This window comes from Equus przewalskii, chromosome 4, assembly GCF_037783145.1.
Source record: "Equus przewalskii isolate Varuska chromosome 4, EquPr2, whole genome shotgun sequence".
NCBI classification, from domain to species: Eukaryota; Metazoa; Chordata; class Mammalia; order Perissodactyla; family Equidae; genus Equus; species Equus przewalskii.
Genome location: NC_091834.1, coordinates 8,517,647 through 8,538,956, shown reverse-complemented (window position 1 = coordinate 8,538,956; position 21,310 = coordinate 8,517,647). Strand labels below are relative to the sequence as shown.

The following is a 21,310-nucleotide window of genomic DNA, read 5'->3' as shown; positions in this document are numbered from 1 at the left end:
AAAATGCATTTGAAGAAAAATTTCCATATTTGGTGGAAGACAGAAATGTACAGATTCAAGAAGCTAAGCAAACTATAAACAGGATACACCCAAAAGTCCACACCCAGGCACAACATACTCAAATTTTTTTAAACCAAAGTCAAGGAAAATATCTTGAAAATTGCCAGAGACAAACAGTGCATCATACACAAAGAAACAACAATTTGAATAACTACATTTCTCATTAGAAACTATGGAGAAACTACAAAAGAAAATGGTGCAATAATTTTCAAGTACTGAAAGAAAAGAACTGTCAATCTAGAATTCTATATGCAAAAAAATATCTTTCAGGGATGGAGCTGAAGTAAGATTTTCTTTGCTGAAAGAAAACTAAGAGAATTCCTTTCCAGCAGATCTGAACTAAAAAAATTGTTAAAGAAAGTTATTCAGATAGATGAAAATGATACCAGAATGAAACTTTGAACATCAAGAATGAAGGAAGAGCAACAGAAATGGTAAATTTTTTGGTAATTCTAATAGACTATTTCTCTCCTCTTGAGTTCATTAAAATATATTTGATGGTTGAAAGCAAAAACTAAAATACTTCCTGATGGAGTTTTTAGTATATGTAGATGTAATAAGTAAGACAACTACAACATAAAGGGAGGAGGATAAAGCCTATATTATAATATTGTTTCTATTTTCCAGTTGGTGTGGTAAAATACTGATTTTAAATAAACTATGAAAAGTTAAGTATGTATATTATAGTCCCTAGATTAGCCAATTAAAAATTCATCTCAAAGAGATATAGGACCAGCCCCAGTGACCTAGTGGTTAAGTTTGATGCTCTCCATGTCAGCAGCGTGGGTTCAGTTCCAGGGTGCAGACCTACATCACTTGTCTGTCAGTGGCCGTGCTGTGGCAGTGGCTCACATACAAAAAGAGGAAAACTGGCAATGGATGTTGGCTTAAGGAAATCTTCCTCTGCAAAAAAGAAAAAGAGAGAGAGAGAAAAAGAGAGCAGAAAGCACAATAGATAAAATTGAATACCAAAAAAACTCACATAACTCAAAAGAAGGTGGAAAAGAGGAAAAAATAATTTTAAAAACATGTAATAAATAGAAAAGAAATAATACAAAGGCAAGCCTAAATCCAAAAATATTAACATTACATTAAATGTAAATGGTCTAAACACACAAATTAAAAGACAGAGATTGTCAAGGTGGATAAAAATATATGATCCAACTATATGCTGTCTATAAGAAACTTACTTCAAATATAATTATATGGATAAGTTAAAAGTAAAAATATATATCATGCAAACAATCTGAACTTCAATGATAAGATGTTGTATCTAGTGAACAAGATCCCTCAAAGAGCCTGCAGATAAAGAGATGGAGATGGTAGGAGCTCCATAGCTTGAGTGGTTAGTGAGAGCCATGGAAGCTAAGGTCCCGTAAAATTATGAACCATCCTCTTATGCTCCGAATACATGGGCATATGAGCTGGAAGCTGGCTGAAATGGGTGGTTTGCCGTGGTCTTCCAAGAGAGTAAACCAATTTGGACATATGCCCACCATCTTATCTTTCCAAAAGACCTCTTTCTTGAGGATTAAACAATGTTCTTTCCTTCAAGATTTGAAAAACTAATATATCTTTGGGAAAAAAAATGCTGCCTCACCTAGCCCTGTTCACTCCAGCTATCCTGGAGCCTATCATGTCTGTTTGCCCGAAACACTTCAGTTTAAGATGGTCTGCTTCTGCAGAGGCTGCCTCTTTCCTGAAGGTTCTTGTTGCCATGCTTTGACTCCACTCTCCTCAGTATACATTCAGGGTCCTGTTTTTCACCCTCGTGTGTACATCTCTATCTTTCAAACAGAAAGGCTACTCTCTCTTTTTTTTTTTTTTTTTTTTTGAGGACGATTAGCCCTGAGTTAACATCTGCTGCCAATCCTCCTCTTTTTTGCTGAGGAAGACTGGCCCTGAGCTAACATCCAGGCCCTTCTTCCTCTACTTTATATGTGGGACACCTGCCACAGCATGGCTTATTGAGCGGTGCCATGTCCACATCCGGGATCCAAATGGGCAAACCCTGGGCCACCAAAGCGGAACATGCACACTTAACCACTGCACCACTGGGCCAGCCCCTGAGAAAGGCTACTCTTTATTAGTGAGAGAGGATATGATCCTCTTAGATCTTCCTCCTCCCGAAAATGTCTTGACCTGGGTCTTGCCTGATTCAAGATGTGAGGAATTATAAGCATTTTAAGTAGTTCAAAGTAGAAGATTAGTGTAGGTAGCAGCTGGGTTAACCTTCTCCTTACTACACAGAGCAACTATCCATGAAGGCATTAGAAACAAAACATAAATGAGTCTCCTAGGGAGGTGGAGAGAAGCCTCAAAAAGATTATGTCTAACTCTCATACTAGTCACAAGGCCCAGAGACCTGGAGACAGACGGTCTAGGTTTAATGGGAATAAAAGAATGGACCACTAGCAAGAAACCATGGTACTTAAGAAATGTTTTTGCTAGAGATCTGACTTTCTGTTAGCAGTTCTTAAGATCTGAGCTTGAATGAAATTTTGTCAACGATGTTGTTAGAAATCATAGAGACAAAAGACTAACATCAGAACAAACAAAAAACAGCATTAGCAAGGGTTATTGTGTTTTCCAGGACAGTTTTTCTAAAAAGCCTTGGTCATTCACATCTGGAAGGTACACTACATGCCGTTTCTAGCTATTTGCACTGTCATTACCTTGATTGGAGCCCCCAGGCTACTGGTCCAGCCTTAAGATCCTGTCCTGAACTTTTGCAATCATAGGTCTGGATATTTGTAAGGGAGTGAGGTCATGAACCGTACACATACCCTCAAAACTAGTCTTCTTAAAAACTTGTTAATTCCTTGCTCAGTCTCCCTCTGGCTTCCCACTGAACTCAGGAAAAAGCCTATGTTCTTTAGACTGGCCTTCTCCCAAAGCAAATTGGTTTCACTGTCCTTTGAGCAGGTCATGCTCATTTGGAACTTTATTCTGTTTCTCCTGCTGTTCCCCCAGCCTGGAGTATCTGGCTTTCCTTTCCTTTCTCCAAATTGTATCCGTTCTGTTTCTTTGAAAAGTTGGTCTCCTCCACACAGGGATACAATATTTTTTCTTTCTCATTTTTTATAGCACTTGCATATACCTGCCAAAATAAGAGACATAGACTGTCTAAGGTTAATTACTTATTGTCTGTGTATATCTTGGGTCTACAAGTGGGTTTTAAATCCTTAGAAGCCATGGGCTCTGGCGTATACTTGTTTTCCTATTACTAAGGCAAAACAGTTGAAATTTATCTTAACAAAGTTCAAAAGCAAATGTCAGCTTATTTGTGAATACTATTCTAGCCTATGAATTATAGTTTTCCTTTGCATGTGCACATTAATGCTGCTGGCATGCTTATACCTTGAACAAAATACATGTTCCATGTGCAGAGTAAAAGCAATGATTTCCTTGTTGTAACATGGAAAGTTGACACTATGGGTGTCATGGCCAATATCTGTGTGTACATCGTAAAGTACAAGTATAGAGAAAGAATCTTGGTGAATAGATTTTTTTATTATTACCTGATGTTAATCCTCTTTTAATAATTGGCAATCAAATTTGCTGTGTTCTTGTAGGCATTTCAGGTGACAGATAATAGACTGAATATTTTGCTGCCTAATTTGCATCAGATTTGCATTGTTACCTTGAGGTTTTCACTTAGATCCACTATTTCTTCAGGGAAACATTTGTAACAAGGTCAATAGAAGTAGATTCTTTAAATAAAACGCTAATTGCAAAATATCAGACATTATAGAAACACGTAAAGAGTAAAAAGCATCTTTCTCTTTAACCCTAGCCCCAGAGGTAACCACTGTGAATAATTTGGTACAGGGCCTGGCAAACTACAGCCTATTACCTGTTTTTGTAGATAAACCTTATGGAAGACAGCCACACCCATTTCTTTGTGTATTGTCTAGGGCTACTTTTGCACTTTAACGGTGACGCTGAGTAGTTGTGATAGAGACTTACTAGTAATTGGTCTGTTCAGATTTTTTATTTATTCCTGATTTAGTCTTGGTAGGTGGTAGGCTTCTAAAAATGTTTCCATTTCTTCTGGCTTGTCCAGTTTGTTGGCATATAGTTGTTCATAGTAGCTTCTTATGATCATTGTATTTCCCTGGTATCGGTTGTAATATCTCCTTTTTAATTTATAATTTTGTTGATTTAGGTCATCTCTCTTTTTTTCTTGGTGAGTCTAGCTAAAGGTTTGTCAGTTTTCTTTCTTTTCAAAGAACCAACTTTTAGTTTGATTAATCTTTTCTATTGTTTTTCTGTTCTCTATTTCATTTATTTCTGTTCTTATCTTAATATTTTCTTCCTTCTGCTAACTTTGGGCTCAGTTTATTCTTCTTTTTTCTAGTTCCTTAAGGCATAGAGTTATGTTGTTTATTTGAAGTCTCTCTTGCTTCTTACTGTAGAAGTTTATTGCCATGAACGTCCCTCTTAGAACTGCTTTTGCTGCATCCCATAAATTCTGATATGTTGTGTTTCTGTTTTCTTTTGTCTCAAGAAACTTTTTAAATTTCTTCTTTGATCAATTAGTTGTTCAGAAGAGTGTTGTTTAATTTCCATGTATTTGTGAATTTTCCAGTTTTCCCTTGTTATTGATTTCTAGTTTCATGCCATTGTGGTCAGAGAAGATACTTTGTTTAATTTCAATCTCTTGAATTTGCTAAAACTTGTGTTGTGTCCTAATGTATGGTCTATGCTATAAAATGTTCCATGTGCACTTGAAAAGAATGTGTATTCTTCTGTTTTTGGATAGAATGTTCTGTATCTGTCTGTTAGGTCCATTTAGACTATAGTGTTGTTCTACTCCACTGTTTCTTTATTCATTCTCTAGATGATCAATCCATTGTTTAAAGTGGTGTATTAAAGTCCCCAACTATTATTGTATTGTTGTTGATTTCTCCTTTTAGCTCTCTTTTTGCTTTATATATTTAGGTGCTCCAATGTTGGGCATATAGATATTTACAACAGTTATATCTTCTTGATGGATTGACCCCTTTATCATTATATAATGACCTTCTTTGCCTCTTTTTACCATTTTGAAAGTCTATTTTTATGTAAGTATAGCTACCTTTCCCTTTTTTTTTTTTTTTTTTTGGATTACCATTTGCTGAAATATCTTTTACCATTCCTTCACTCTCAGTCCCTGTGTGTCTCTAAGGCTAGAGTGAATCTCTTGTATGCGGCATATTGTTGGATTTTGTTTTTTTAATCCGTTCAGCCATTTGATGTCTTTTGATTGGAGAATTTAATCCATTTACATTTAAAATAATTATTGATAGGTAAGGATTTATCTTACCATTTTGTTAATTGTTTTCTGGTGGTTTTGTAGATTCATTCTTCCTTTTTTCTTATCCTTCTGTTTTCTCTGTATCTTTTGATGTCTTTTGGTATCAGTGTGCTTTAACTTCTTTATCATGTTCTTTTATGTAATTGCTACAGATTTTTCCTTTGTAGTTATCATGAGGCTTACATAAAATATCTTAAAATTATAACACCGTATTTTAAGTGGTTAATGACTTACCATCAATAGAACTCCTACACTTTACACTTTTTCTTCTCCTCCCCCTTACATTTTAGGTTATTGCTGTTATAATTTATGTATATTTATATTGTGTAACTAACAACAGATTACTGTAGTTATGGTTATTTTTTACTATGTTCACATTTTTAACTGTTTAGCTAGAGTTGTGTGTATATTATGCACCACCATTACCATATTACGGAATCTAACTTTGACTATATATTTACCATTACCAGTGAGCTTTACACCACCTTTTCATGTTTTTATGATGTTAACTAACATCCTTTTACTTCCACTCAAAGAATTCCCTTTAACATTTCTTGTAAGGCAAATCTAGTGGTAATGAACTCTCTCAGCTTTTGTTTGTTCAGGAAAGTCTTTATCCTTCTTTTGTTTCTGAAGGACAGCTTCACCAGGTATAGAATTCTTAGTTGATAGATTTTTTCTTTTAATATTTTGAATATGTCATCCCATTCTCTCCTGGCCTGAAAATTTTCTCTTGAAAAATCTGCCAATAATCTTATGAGGATTCACTTGTATGTAACTTCTCTCTTCTCTTGCTGCTTTTAAAATTCTTTCTTTGTCTTTTACTTTTGACAATTTAATCATAATTTGTTGTGGTGTAGCCCTGTTTGGATTCAACCTCTTTGGGATCCTTTGGGCCTCGTGAATCTGGATGTCCATTTCTGTTCCCAGGTTTGGGAAGTTATCAGCCATTATTGCTTTAAATATGCTTCCTGTTCCTTTGTCTTTCCCTTTTGCTTTTGGAATTCCCATAATGCAAGTATTGATTCTTCTTATTGTGTCCCATAAGTCTCTTAGGCTTCCTTCACTCGTTTTTACTCTTCTTTTTGCTCCTCTGACTGCATAATTTCAAATGCCTTATCCTCCAGGTCACTGATTCTTTCTTCTGCAGGATTGAGTATGCTTTTTGAACTCTCTGTTGAATTCTTCAATTCAATTATTGCATTTTTCAACTCTAGGATTTCTGTTTGTTTGTTTTTTTTTTATTGTTTCTATTTCTTTGTCAAACTTCTCATTTTGTTCATGCATTGTTTCCCTAATTTTATTTAGTTGTTTGTCTATGTGTTCTTGTAGTTTGCTCAACTTCCTTAAGAGGATTATCCTGAATCCTTTGTCTGACAGTTCATAGATCTCCATTTCTTTAGGGTCAGTTATTGGAGGTGTATTAGTTTCCTTTGATGGTGTCATATTTACTTGATTTTTTTATTATCCTTGATTCCTTTGATTGGTATCTGTGCATTTGGGTAACAGAGCTCCTTCCCAGACTTTAAAGGTTTGCTTTGGCAGAGACAGATCTTCACCAGTCAACTCACTTTGGGTTTCTGGACATGTCTGCTGATAATGTCCTTGGGAAGATAGGGCCTGCTATTATGATCTATTTTAGTGCAAGGCAACTGTTTGAGCTCTGAGGTCAGGGATGAGGGGGTGTGCTACTGGTTGAGAACAGTTGGGTAGAACCGTTGGCTTGGTTTCCTACCTAAGTGAGGTTGTAGGATGGTCTTCATGGTTACCTGGATTCTCTAGTCAGGCTTAGTAGATGGTTAGGACTGGGTAGTATATTCAGTAGTGGATGGGGCTAATACTCAGCTACTTGCCTGGGCATGGGCAAACCAGGCTCTAGTGCCAGCAAAACTCCTCATCTGAGGACTGGAATCCTCAGATCTGTACCCCCAATGAGTTCCCTGGTCAGAGTATGCCACCAATTTGGTTCTTCAGATGAGCAAAGCTGCTGACAGGGATTAATAGTTGGGCGCTGGAGGTATGAATTTGGTCTGCCAAGATCTGTGTGCTGGTTGTTGCAAATCCATCCCCTCTTTTTCATTTTCATTTCGGTCAGATTCCCAGTGGTTGAGCCCTACAGATTCCTCTGCAATACCCAGGGGCCAGATCAGAGTACGGGGTCCCACAAAACAACCCTCAATGCTGGGCAATTCATTGTCCCCCGGGCTCTCTTGTCCCAGTGGAGAAACCAGAAGCTCAGAGGTGACCTCTCCATGTGGTGCTGCCTGGCCTGGGGGAGGGGCACTGCAGCCAGTGTGTAGCCACTTCTTTTATCCTTCTAGTGCAGTCTGTCTTGGTCTCTGTGGTGCAGGTGGTTCTGTGGATTCTCTCTGTTGTGTCTTGTTCATAAATAGTTGTTAGTTCTTCCTGTGAAGTGGAATGCATATATATATATATGCATAATATATATATATTGCAAAATTATTAGCACAGTAAGTTTAGTTACATCATCACACACAGTTACAAATTTTTTTCTTTGTGATGAGAATTGAGTTTTGTATTATCTTTCATCTTTCCCCTTGAGCCATTATTTCATAATTTTCTGAAAATCATGTCAGTGTGAAAATAATTTTATGTTCAATTATAATATATACCTCTTTTTTCTTGTCATATTGCATTGGGAATAAAACCAGAACAATATTGAATAATATCAGTGGAAGTACCTTTTCTTTTACCAAAAGGAATTCCTTCAGTAATTCACCATTAAGTATGATGTTTAAAGTAGGCTTTCAAACAATTTTTAAAATCAAATTAAGATAGTTTAAAAATATTTAGTCTCACTTTAATATTTTTTATATAAATAAGAAGTAGTTGTCTTTAATATTAACAGGAGAATTTCTTGCACTTGAGGTTGCTAAGTAAGAAAGAAAGCGAGGACATTTTCATTGGCTTTGAGTTTTAGAATGCTTGGTGAGTGACCTAATTTTGAGATGCTTTAGTTTTAAGATACAGCAGGAAATAACGCTGAGATGTAAACCCTTTGTACACTTTAACATCTCTGTTTTGGAAGGGGCCATTTAAATTACAACATTGTTTGATAACAGTTTTGCTATATAAAGGGTGTTTTTTAAATAAACCTATGACCTGGCTGAAGCATGTTAACAATACATTATTTTTCAGTTTAGCATGAGATCATCCAAAACTAAATTATCCACATTACCTCAGGCATCTTATTATGAGCTCAGTTACTCAGAAGACTTAGTCAACATTGTTTCCTTTTCCTCTACAACCCACATTCAGAATGTCATCACATTCTCTCGTTTTCTTTTCTCCATTCCTACCACCTTAGGTAAAGCTTTTATATCTTGACCATGCTTACCACAAAGGCCAATAAAAATGGTGTAGATAATAGACATAGCCTCCCATGTGTGGCCTCTGGGGCAAAATCTAATTCAATAGCCCCAACATAATGCTATCAATTGGTAGAGTGTTTAGGTAATATTGAAAGAGCCTAACCCAAATCTTGAGACAGAAACTGGAAATGATTATATGGGATATGCTGTAAAACTCAATAGTCTAGAAGCCTTTGCAAAAGAAAGCAATATGATTTGGAAGTTGCTCCACAGTCATAAAGAAAATATTTTGGCCATTCCGAAAGATGTTCCAGGCACTAGTTTGAGTCTTACCCCAGATACATAACCCTTTCAGGTCAGCAGAAAGGTCAAAAATCTGGCCGGAATTCAGAATGAACATGCTTTTGAGATTTGTGAGAATTCAGATCTAAAGTCTGCAAGAACAGACCTTAAACGTTCTAGCCATTATTCATTTGTTATTGATACCATATGATTGCAATGACATTTGATGGTGTAAGGGCAATACTGACTGCCAAGACTAAAAACCTTGTGTAAAGCTTTCTGTTTTTGGCCACTTATGTAAGAAAGATGTAATTTTGGTTATTTTCATTTTTTATCCCTCCAAAAGCCTTGTCATTCCTCCTTTCATCCTCCAACTATTCTATGCCAAATGGTCAAGATAGAATTTTTTTTAGATTTTCAGAGCCTATCTCCTTTAAGATTACAAGAAGTTAGGAAGAAATCATTTGACCTCTAGTTTACTCCACAGGTGAAACATTACTTCCTTCTCTTTTCTAAGAAGTACCACCAGAATACTCTTAAAGTTCTAACAGTTTAGAAACTTGCCTGTAGAATTTGCTTTCTGTTGATGTTGTGGCGGCTCCCTCCTTAACACAGCTCAATCTATTCTGGAGTCAGTAAATGCTTTTTTGCCCCCAGAAGATGAAAGAGTAAGTTACACTCACTTGCTAAGGAAAAATTAAGTACTTAGAATTGCCTAGTTGCACTGATGTATTGAATTCAATTAGTTGAAACAAGCAACTTCTGGTGCATGTACTTACACCATCAATCATTCCTTGATGTTAATATTTTGGCTTTGTTTGGTGAACTAGTGGTCAAATTAATCCTTATTTCTTATTCAGACTGCCTCTTATTCTTCTAAGGGCCTCAATCATCTGGCTTCCTCATTTGGTTTTTGGCAGAAAGATCCTAAATCTTGAATTGTATTTGTTCAAACACAAAATGAGGAGATGAGATGGGGAAAATGAAAGTTGTCCACAGTGGACCATCCAGTAGGGTATATAGAATTCAGATGCATCTTTCCCAGGATTAACAATTTGGCTACAAGTGATAAGGCGGTTTCTACATTTTGACAGTATTTGCTGAGGGTGGGAAATTATCACATCACATTTTATTACAGTTTTGGGGCTAATTCTGAAGAAATTGCTTAATGCAACACTTTAACAAGAAGTAATGTGCTATGAGTGTTCTTTATATGACTGAGATAAGGGAAACAATGAATACATGACAACCTCTTCTCACTAGTGTCCAAAGACATGAAACCTGGGAGGCATCCCAGAGCCTTCCCTCTCCCATTCACATGTAATCAGCCACATCACTATTTCCTTATTGACTACACAAGTTACCCATATGAATTGTGGAGATGTTAGAAAGTATAGATAAGAAAAGATAAATTCACTTGTCTCACCACTCAAACAATTTTAAGTGTCTTAAAGAGTCAAGTGTTTCTGTTCCAGTTACTATTGCTTCATAAGAAACCACCTCAAACTCAGTGGCATACAAGTGTATAAAAGTAACAAGGGTATTCACAGACTTTCTGGATCAGGAATTTAGTCTGGACCCAGGATGTTCTGCTTATGTCTGCTATACCCTGTGTGGGGCATTAGCTGGGAAGACTCAAAGACTAGGATGACTTAACATATGAGGACAGGAATCATCTGCGTGTATCTTCACTCACATGTCTGGCAGCTGATGCTAGTTATTGGCTGGGACCTCAGCTGGGCTACTGGCCAAATTACCTATGCGTGGCCTGTGCATGTGGGCTAGTTTTGGGCTTCCTCATGGCATGCATAGAAGCTGGTTTCTGAGAAGTGTCCTAAGAAGGCATGGCAGAAATGCAAGGTGTTCTTATTATCTAGCCTCAGAAGTCATGTGGCATCACTTCCATTATACTCTATTGGCCGAAATAGACACAAAGGTCTGCCCAGCTTGGCTCTATAGGATTTCCTTTGGGGTCTCAGAATAAGGAGTCAGAAAAAGCCTCTTCCTATTACCTCTTATTCTTTAGAGGATGTTTTAAGCATATACAAAGGAAAATTCAGGGATATTGTATTGTTTCCTAGGAACGAAAAAGCAGACTATGAAGAAGAAAGCATTGACATCTCACTACAGTGGTACCAAGGAAAGGCGTTCCTTTCAGTAAATAACAGACAAGATTCCTCTTCCAAGACTCTGATTTGGGAGACCACAGAGAGAAAACCTGGCAGAAGTGCCTCTTGTTGCTGTCTCCTACAAAGCAACAAGTTTGAGAAGTCTAACCCTGTGTTTCTACTTGGGAGCTCAGCACTAACTCTCACAGGCCTGGAGGTATTTGGAGAGCAAGTCTTGTAGAGAAGACCAAGAAAACAAAAGGGACAGCTCTTCAGATCCACCTTACTGGGAATATCACTCAGACACAACATTCAGAAAGTCCAGGTTTAACAAAGGTCCAGAGTCTTCTAACTCACTTCTTATAGAAGTTATGAACTACACAGCAGCAGCAATGACAACAAGCACAACAAAGCAGCCTCAGTTCTCTAGTTCTGCAGCAGGATTCAGGGACCCCCAGGGGCTTAATAGAGATGCAATCTCAGAATGTAAGTACAGGTGCTTAGGCCAACCAGGAAGATATTATAATTAGGTTATTCTGAGGTTGGGGTGAAAACTACATCTAAGGTTCTGTGAGGCCCATGAGTGGTTAAATGATGAATAAGGCAGTACTCATCCTAGAGGAAAATCTGGACCAGTGAATGTAAGCTTGACTGGAAATGCTAAAGATAAAAACAGAAACCAGAAAATTTTCCTGGTAATAATCAGGCTTCCTCGCCTTGCACAGTTCCAATAATACACAAATTTCAGTGTATTATTCAGTGTACCCACAGTTTAAGTGATACCAGTCCCCCAACAACACAGTTCAAATTCTCAGTTACCTCAATAAATTGACTGTGAGTAATTGCATAAAGTAGGAACTTCACTGTTAGATTTTCAAACCACAAGTCACTATGTAAGTAACAGATGCACATGACATTCAGTGACCAATTGCATCACTTCTTTCAAAGTCTATTGGTGATTGGCCACCACACATCTATTATTCAGTTCACACACAGACAGCAAAGCATGTAGTTGTGTTACCTCCTTGTCTTCCAGGGATAAACTTACCTAAACATTTGAAAAAATGGATAACCTAAAAGGAAATTGGCTAAGAGATGAAGTGCAACAAGGAAACCAAAATTGATAAAGCTGCAAGTGAAGTTCTAATTGAGCATAAATGGAGTCAGGGAAGAAATGGCCATCTGTGGGAATGTTGACACCATCACTGTTTTCCAGAGACGATAGACGTGCATCCAGAGGAACTCAGTGAAGCCAAACTTAGCGACACAAATGAGGAATATGGCGGTGATGAAAAGGATGAAGATATCCCAGAAGAAGGCACACTGGCAAAAAACCCTCACATTAAAGAAACTCTGGGAGGAATTGTGCTGTATTGAAGGCACAATGGATAAATAGCTGGAAACTAATTCAGATTTAGAAAGGAGTACAACAATTCACGGAGGAATAGTAAAGAGGCTCACTCCATACCGTATGTCATACAGGGAGAGGAAAAGGGCGGGCACTGCTCAAACTGAGCTCGGGGGATCCCTACAAAGAAAAAGACATTTTACTGTTCAGCGTTTCCACTGTTTTAAACTTCAATGTACTAAATAAATATTAGTTTTACCATTTTTAAATTCCCCCATATTTTTATAACCTACTGTAAAAGAGTCTTTAATGTGTTGACAAAAAACTTTTAAAGGTCCCAGAACCATTGTAATTTTCCCTTCTTTGATTAATAACATTACCTTGCATGGTTTTTGTCTGCAGAGTCATCTTTCCACTCTCTCATTACCATGCAAATCAAGGACTGCCTGTAAAGCTGAGCTAGGATCATAGCAGTGGGAAGGGAAATGAAATGGTAAATAAGAAACAAAGCAAAACTCCAAGGACTGTGATTGAGTGGTTGTGAAGAACACAGTTGGAGAAGATGGTGGGTGTGGTCAGCAGGGAGCAGAAATAAACAGAAAATGATTAGAAGAAGAAAGCTGAAAAGATAACTTTTGTGTGGAGACAGACTCCAGGAGAGGTTTAGTTTAGAAAAAGAGAGTTATGAGCTTTAGAAACATTATGATTATTTAAGAAAGACTCAGATATGTGAAATATTGGATGCAACAGTGCACCAAAATTTGGCACTTTGTGACACAGTTGGGAGAACAGGCACATAAACTGTTGGTGGTACGAGTAAAAGGAGTACTTCTCATTCTCATGCCATTTCATATACCACTTGCTATTTATTTAGTAGGACAAATTTACTTTTTAAAGTCTACCTTTAAAAAGGGGAGAATATCTCCTGCATTTTCTAAATCTGGCTGGTTTTTTTTTAATTAGACATGATTTATTTTTTTTAAGACATCTTGTTCTCATTGAGGGTTTGCCTCTTTGATGAGAAATGTCACCTTTCTGCATCAAAAAGAGAAGTTATTTCAGAATTAAGGCCGACAAAGGTGGTTAGAAGAGGAATGCATGTAAGTGTCCTAGAGGTCAGAAAAAAAGAAGACCTTGTTCTAGGAAAGGAGTTCTGAGCAAGAGGATCCAGCCAGCTGAGATAGAAGCCTGTGCCCAGCAAGAGGGAACTGGAACTGACGATTCCTTTCCTTCCCCAGAGCTTCAGCTAGGAAGACGATTGTTCTGTAGTATGAAGAACAGTCATCATTCACCACAGTTGGTTGACATGATTTATTAAGTTGAATCAAGCACAGAAAAGAAAAGTTCTTTGTGATAGGCCAGATTCCATGAGTGGGAATTCCTTGGAGTCACATAGGGAGAGAATACGCCCCAGTGTTGAAGGCTTTCCAGAGACTGCTTCTGTTCCACTTTCCACCCCTCCCTAAATCACTTGCCAAAGAAATATTTTGCTGGACACTGAAGTGGCCACAGCTGTGGTCGTAAGAAAACATCAGGATGTGAAATGAATCATCCTCTCTTTTAGTTAATGTTTTTTTGAGTATGCAGGCGGGGTAAAGGACAGGTGCTATTAAGATAATAAACATCATTAGAGTGATTGGAAGTGCTTCCAGTTTCCATGAACAAAAGCTTTCCAAGGAGCTGTAATTATTTGTAAGGTCAGTGAACTAAAATTTTCCCCTATCAGTATTAAGCAAAAAGGTCATTAATGTTTTAGGGGACTGTAATGAGTCTGAAAGAGGTTGACTTGATCCTCCCCTTTTGTAGTTCTCCATCAGATCACCCTATGATCCTCCTCAACTTCCAGACTCCTGGACGGCTGAAGTAGAACCAGCGACTGACTCTCTGACCAGCTGTTCAGGGCCTGAAGTTACCCTCCACCCAACTGGCAAGGTTTTCTACAACATATATAGACTTATCCTCAGATGAGGATTACCCACCCCACCCCACACCCCCCAAAAAGCCTGAGATCATTCCTCTATGCTAGCTGTGAAAAAAGAGAGGTAACTATAGTCTTTTAACCTATCAGTGTTGGAAAAAAATCTATGGGTGTCCCAAAGCATCTAGGATTGAGGGTATGGAGAGAAGATTCTTCAATCACAAGAGAATCCCAGTTTCGCCCATGAAGAAAAGAGAGAGGACAGGTCCATAAGGTGTTACAGGTCTTTGGACCTTCATGTTGTCTCCAAAGTTGGGGTTTTCTTCTAATTCTGAAGGGCCAGCTTTGGGGACCCTTTGCCATAGTTGTCATCTCTCAGGAACCTTATAATAAACTACAATGTTTTAAACTTGGACTATATCCAGGATGTGTGCATGTGTATAATATTTTCTTATTTAAGCCCCAAATATGCAGAAATATAATAAACGAGACAATGATTTTCTCAAAGACACCAATTTAAGCTTGCCTGACTGCAACAGTTCCAGGCAATGAGGATTTGGGTTCCTCAAGAAAACTTTCCATCTTTAGCTCATCATCTTCCAAAGCAACTCTAATCATCATCTAGCCAGTTACTGATCATGCTGTTCTTTGAGCCCTTCTTCAGAAGATCCTAAAAATCTGCTTCTAAGCATGTCCTGAACTTTCCACCTAAGCATATCCTGCAGCTCTCATTTGCCCACTTCAGCCCATGTAGTGTAAGGAGTCACAGACATTCCTTCGGGAAAAGAAATGCCTAGCTGCAAATAATTCCCTTCAATTGATTTGCAGATAGCTCCATTAACATCACCCAAGTTTCAAAGTTACGTTTTGCAAATTAGACCCAGTGCTGCTCAGACAACACTCTTCATCTGTCTTTGTTCTCAGTAGCAGTATAAACTAATATTAAGATAACTGTGCTGTCCTTTTAGAACTTACCTTCATATATGAATACAAATAATGGATAAGTTTATCAAAGAGATTTATTATGTAAGAAATTCATTATGAAAGAGTTTAATGATGGAAGAAATTCATCAATGCGTTTGTGCATTTCACGAAGGGTGACATAATCCAAATACGTATTGCTAAATTAAATGTTATTTCCACAACAAGAGAAATATCCACCCCTCTTTCTCCTGATGTAAAACTCTGGTCTTGGCTTCCACAGCTGCACTTGGCTCTGTAATCTTCAACTCTCCACCCTCAGGGTTCCAAACACACACCCTACCTCGCATCCCATGCAGTTACCGCCTCTGCGCCCACACAGCTGAACTCCATGGGGTGTTTTAGCAATCATAGGATCTAATTCCCACTTCTTATTGTGAGAGCTGAGATTTACGATCCCCATAGAGATTTCAACAGAAAGATGAGGGTAAATTGCTCAGAGGAACTCGGTTTAAAATGTTGCCTCGAAATTCCCCGCTCACCACCCCATCTATCATGGGTCAAAATAAAAACACACATGAGCTAACATTACAGGATCTAACAGGGTGAAAAATGTTTTGGAATTAGCAACAATCCATTCCTAACAATGTATTATCTCTGAAATTCCTTTCTGGAACAATGATCTTGATTTGAAATTTTAAAAAACATCAAGCAAACCTGTTAATAAGACATAAGTAGTGAGTGACTAAGAACAAGCTGGAAGAAGACATCGACAAGGACCTCAGCTTCTGAGGAGAGACATTTACTTTTAACCATTTTAACAAGCAAGCAAACTTTAAAATATTAACAAGTTTCTGTGTAAGAGACGTCTGGCTAGTCCCTGACAGAGCCTCACCCAGCTTCCCACAAAAACGCCCGTGAAGACACAGGCAAGCATGGGAGTTCACATCACCACTGAAGAATCAAGAATGGCAGCCAGCCGAGTGACAGAACCCAGGAAGACTTCCACCATTAGGCCTATCAAACTCAACTGAGAAACGCAATAGGTGGCTCAAGCCTAGAAACAGAGTAAATCTGATGACTTGAAAAAGGGCCTGAGATATTTTATCTTGTTCCTCATTTCTGCAGAAAATTGGACTGCTCTTCATCTATTGTGTGGGCATAACTTTTAGAGGCAACCAGAATGATGTCTCCATTCTCTTTCTGTTTCCCCAGTCACCTCTCTTAAACTATAAGTACTTCTCTCATACATTACATGTCCTGCTTTTCACTCTTCTGTAATAGTTTTAAAAGGCTACTTGCGGAAGTAATACATGCCTACTGGGGAAAATTCAGAGAATCAGAAAACTTCAAAAAAAATTAATCACCAGAGATACCTGACATCAATATCTTGGCACACTTTACCGTCCGTATATATTTTTATGTACCTACACCCTTTAGCGGCCCTTGATGCTGCCTGTCCCTTCTAGCCCCTTTACTTGCATCCTCCTAGAGGATGGTTTCACACTCTCTTCTCTTTCTTCAAACCTCAACATCCCTTCTCTGCTTCCTACTTTCCACTGAAGACTTTGACTCTTAGGCAGAAGCAATCAGAACAGATGTTTCTACAAAACGCACGAGGCATGGGCATCGGTCCCATGCCCTTTGCATTTCATCTGCTCCTAGGATGAACCCTCCACTTTTCACTGCATCCCATTCCCCTCTCTTCCTTAAGGGCTTTGCTCCTGTAATTATTGTTTCCACTCCTGCCTCATCATTTTTTTCCTTCTTTCGTGGGTCATTGCCAAGAGGAAAATACGCCGTAAAAATGTTCATTTTATAAAAACCTTATCTTGACTCCGTATCTCTCTCAGCTCCTGCCCAGTTTTAAGCTTTCTCCTTTAGAGGGAAAGTGCTTGCAAGAGTTGTCCATGTCCAGTGTTTGTTCTTATCTTCTCCTCTTCTCTCGACAACTCAGTTCGACCTGGGCAACGATCACAGCAAAGTTGCTAAATACAATGATCAGTGTTCAGGCCGGAGATGATTGACCTGACAGCAGCTTTGAGACTGTAGATCACTCTGTTCATCTCCATACAATTTCTTTATGTGGCTTTTATGACACCACTGACACACTTTCTTGGTTTTCAGTCTACTTCGTTGGCTCTTGCCTTTGCTGAATCCCTATGTTCCCAGCTACGAGCTACCACATCATTTTCAGGGTACAGTGCAAAATGAAAATGCAGGACCCTCGTTCAAAAGTTATTAAGGTTTTCAAGACAGTGAGAGCCGAGCATTAAACCAAGCACAGGGCCCTTTTAAGTACAAAGTCTCATGTGACTACACAGGTCATGTGCCAATGAAGCTGGCCTTGTTCCCATCCTCACAGTTCTTCAGTGCCCATGGCTCAGTGCTCATCTATTCACACTCGCTTCCTAAATGATCTCACCCAAGCCAATTGGCTTTAGATGCCACATACAGAGACAAGGTCCATTTTATCTTCAGCTCTAACTTTCCCATTTGACTCCAAATTCAAATATCAACTGCCTATTCTCCTTGTCTGTTGGATATATTAAATGCATCTCAACTTAACATGTCCAAACTGGAACTCTCATTTCTCACCCAAATCCCTCCCACAGCCTTCTCCATTTCAGTAAATATCAACTCCATTTTTCTAGTTGTTCAGGCCAAAATCATTACAATGATCCTCAACTTTGCATTTTCTCTCTAATCTACCAGCAAATCCTGTAAGTTCTACCTTCAAAGTATCTCCCAAATCTGACCAATCAGGACGTACAAACACTTGTAACCCTGGTGCAAGTCCCCATCACAACTCATCTATTCTAGTAGAGACTTAGGCCAATGGGCTTCCACTTCTGCCCTTGACAGTCTGTTCCCCACATAGCCATCAGTCATCCTTTTAAAATTTAAATCATAGTTTGTCACTCCAAAATGGCAAACTTGGAAGCTTTGAATAGCTTCTCATCTCATCCATAATTTCTTTTAAAGTCTCTAAAATAGCCCAAGAGGCTCTGTGTAGCCTGCTTCTGGCTACTTCTCCAACCTCAACTGTCACTACCCCCTCAGTCACTTCAGTCAGCCCCATTAGCTTTCTTGCTGTTCCTCAAACTTTCTTCTGCACTATGATTTCCTCAGTCTGGAAAGCTCTTCACTCAGATATTTGAATGACTTGCTCTATCAATTCAGTGAGAATTTGACTTAAATGGCACCTCCTCACACAGTTCTCTGTGTTGGACAAAAACCTTGTACAGCTCCTCAGACTCTCTTGATTGTTTCCCTTGTTCGGAAGAGGCCACATACCTCCTGGACCATGCCATGCCACCACCATTTTTGTTGAGCCCCCAGAGATGACAAGAATCTGGAAAAGTCCTACCAGTTTCACATCTCCACTCACTTCTGGATTTAGATGAAATGCCACACCACAGGGCATGGACTCTGCCTTCCTGACCAGCCATCTGGGGCCCAATAATATATCCTTGAAGAGCAAGGGAGTCAGCTCTTTATAACCAGTGGAAAACAGGAGACTGGAGGAGTCAAGCAGAAAAGGGTAAAGAGTAGATCTAGAAGGATACATGAAAAATAATCGGTACACCCTCTATCCTCCTACTCTGTTTTTTCTTTTTTTTGCAGACGTGTCTTATCATGTTATCTGTATGTATGCCCTTGATGGCAAAGATCCCGTCTTTTATGTTTATTGTGATATCGCTAGTTCTTAGACCAGCATCTAGCACATAGTAGGCCCTCAATAAATATTTCTGTGAAAGAATGAGTGAAGATGCAATACTAACTTCACAATTTCTCATCTTGGTTTTTCACTCAACACAATAGTTTTTGGTTTTCTTTTTACATAAACTATTTTTCCTAAAGGAAATAATAGCTTCTTTGGGGATTCTAATATAAATATACATGAAAGTTATGATACTACCAAATTAAATTGTTTAAGCAAGATATTTAGAGAGTATTAGTGATTTTATAATAAATGATGCTTTCATGTGGTCTAATTGGTCAAGAAAAAGGTAAAGGTGTGTAGTGATGACTAGAGCTATTAGAAAAGGCATTTGGCAGGTAGGTGGCAAAGAACCATCAGAAAATTCAGAGCGACCACATAAGCAAAGATACAAAGCAGAAATGATAGGGGAGGGAAATTTCGAAGGCAGAAGACTGGCCCTGTTAGAACCCTTCACTTGGGAAACAAGTATGGCTACAGAGTAGGGAGGTAAAGTACTTGAAAGAGATAACAAGTGTTGGCAAGGATGTGGAGAAGAGGGGACCCTCATGCACTGTTGGTGGGAATGTAAAGTGGTGCAGCCACTATGGAAAGCAGTATGAAGATTCCTCAAAAAATTAGAAATAGAAATACTATATGACCCAGCTATCTCACTTCCAGGTCTGTATCTGAAGGAAACGAAAACAGGATCTCAAAGACATATGTGCACCCCCATGTTCCTTGCAGCATTTTTCATAAGAGCCAAGACATGGAAACAATCTAAGTGTTAAGCAACAAATGAACAGATAAAGACAATGTGATATGTTTAATGGAATATTATTCATCCATAATAAAGAAGGAAATCCTACTATTTGCGACAACGTAGATGAACTTTGAGGGCATTCTGCTGAGTGAAATAAGTCAGACAGAGAAAGACAAAGACTATATGATCTCACTTATATATGGAATCTAAAAAAGCTGAACTCATAGACACAGAGAGTTGAATGGTCGTTGCCAGGGGCTAGGAGGTGGGGGAAATGGTTGATGTTGGTCAAAAAGCACAAACTTCCAGTTATAAGATGAATAAGTTCTGGGGATCTAATGTAAAGCGTAGTGACTATATTTAACAATACTGTGTTATAAACTTGACAGTTGCTAAAAAGCGTAAATCTTAAATGTTCTCCCTATACATACAAAAAAAGGGAACTGTGTGAAGTGATGGATGTGTTAACTAAGCTTATTTTGGTAATCATTTTGCAATATATATGTGTATCAAATTATCACACTGTACACCTTAAACTCACACAATGTTATATGTTAATTATATCTCCATAAAGCTGGAGGGAAAAAAAGGAGAAAGTGTGAATGAAAACCAAAACGACATTGTAAACATTTTGGTTTATATGTTCCAGATATTTCTATACTCATTCATATAAATAAATACGTTTAAATATATAATTATGAAAAATTGCACTCATTATTATTTCATAACTTATTTTGTTGATGAAAAATTTTATGAGTAATTATCAGAATAATTGTGTCATTGTGTCTTAAGCATTAGTATAGTAATATGTATTAATGGATTTTCTAATACTGAACTGTCTTTATAGTTCAAAAGTTAAAGGGAAAAAAACAAAATTCCACTGGGTCAGGGCATATCAGTTTTTTAATTTGAGGCTGGATTGATTTGCTAATATTATAATTGAGATTACTTTGTAGATTTCTTTTTGTGGGATGTTTGTCAAGTTTAGTCTGAGGACGATGCTAGCTTTGTAAAATAAATTTGGATAATTTGCCTGTCCTTCTATGCTCTAGAACAGTCTTTTTCAAACTATCTGTGGTTAACGGCCTTTTTTCCTTAGTTTCCAATCATTGTGACTGCTACTTTTGTTAAAATAAAAAGGAATTACTAGAAAAATGAAATGAAAAACCAAAAACAATCAAAATGCAAGTCCACTTTCTTCATTATTAGACTTAATATACATAAAATAACTGTCGAATTACTGCCAAAGTACTAACTTTCAATTGCTGTACTTATCCTGGACCCACAAAGGAAATATCATGACTGGCACCCATCCGTGCACCACACTTTGAATCGCCCTGCTTAAAGAAGAGGTTAATATTTTTGGTGATCAACACTTAGCAAAAAGATGATGTTAGAACGTAACCACAATATATGTATTTTCACTTATCTACAAATTATGTCTGTAACGAAAATTATTAATAATATTCTGGATGCTTAGATTATAAATGCCCTATACTTTGATGATCTCATCCTTTTCTTAGTTGATACACAAGGCACAGTGTATCACAGTTGATACACACTGAGAATAAGATTT

The 21,310-nt window shown here is 37.9% G+C and overlaps 1 long non-coding RNA gene across 11 annotated transcripts in view; it reads left to right on the top strand.

Annotated features, from left to right (window-relative positions):
• Positions 1-21,310, top strand: part of LOC103552449 (uncharacterized) — a 176,255-nt gene that overhangs the window by 146,069 nt on the left and 8,876 nt on the right. For 10 of the 11 annotated variants that reach the window (XR_011538946.1, XR_011538937.1, XR_011538941.1 and 7 more), the window contains one exon: positions 11,055-12,820. The exons of the other annotated variant lie outside the window; for it this stretch is intronic. This is a non-coding gene — a long non-coding RNA (uncharacterized lncRNA). Of the gene's footprint in view, positions 1-11,054; positions 12,821-21,310 lie in introns of those variants that run through there. 11 annotated transcript variants of the gene reach the window in all.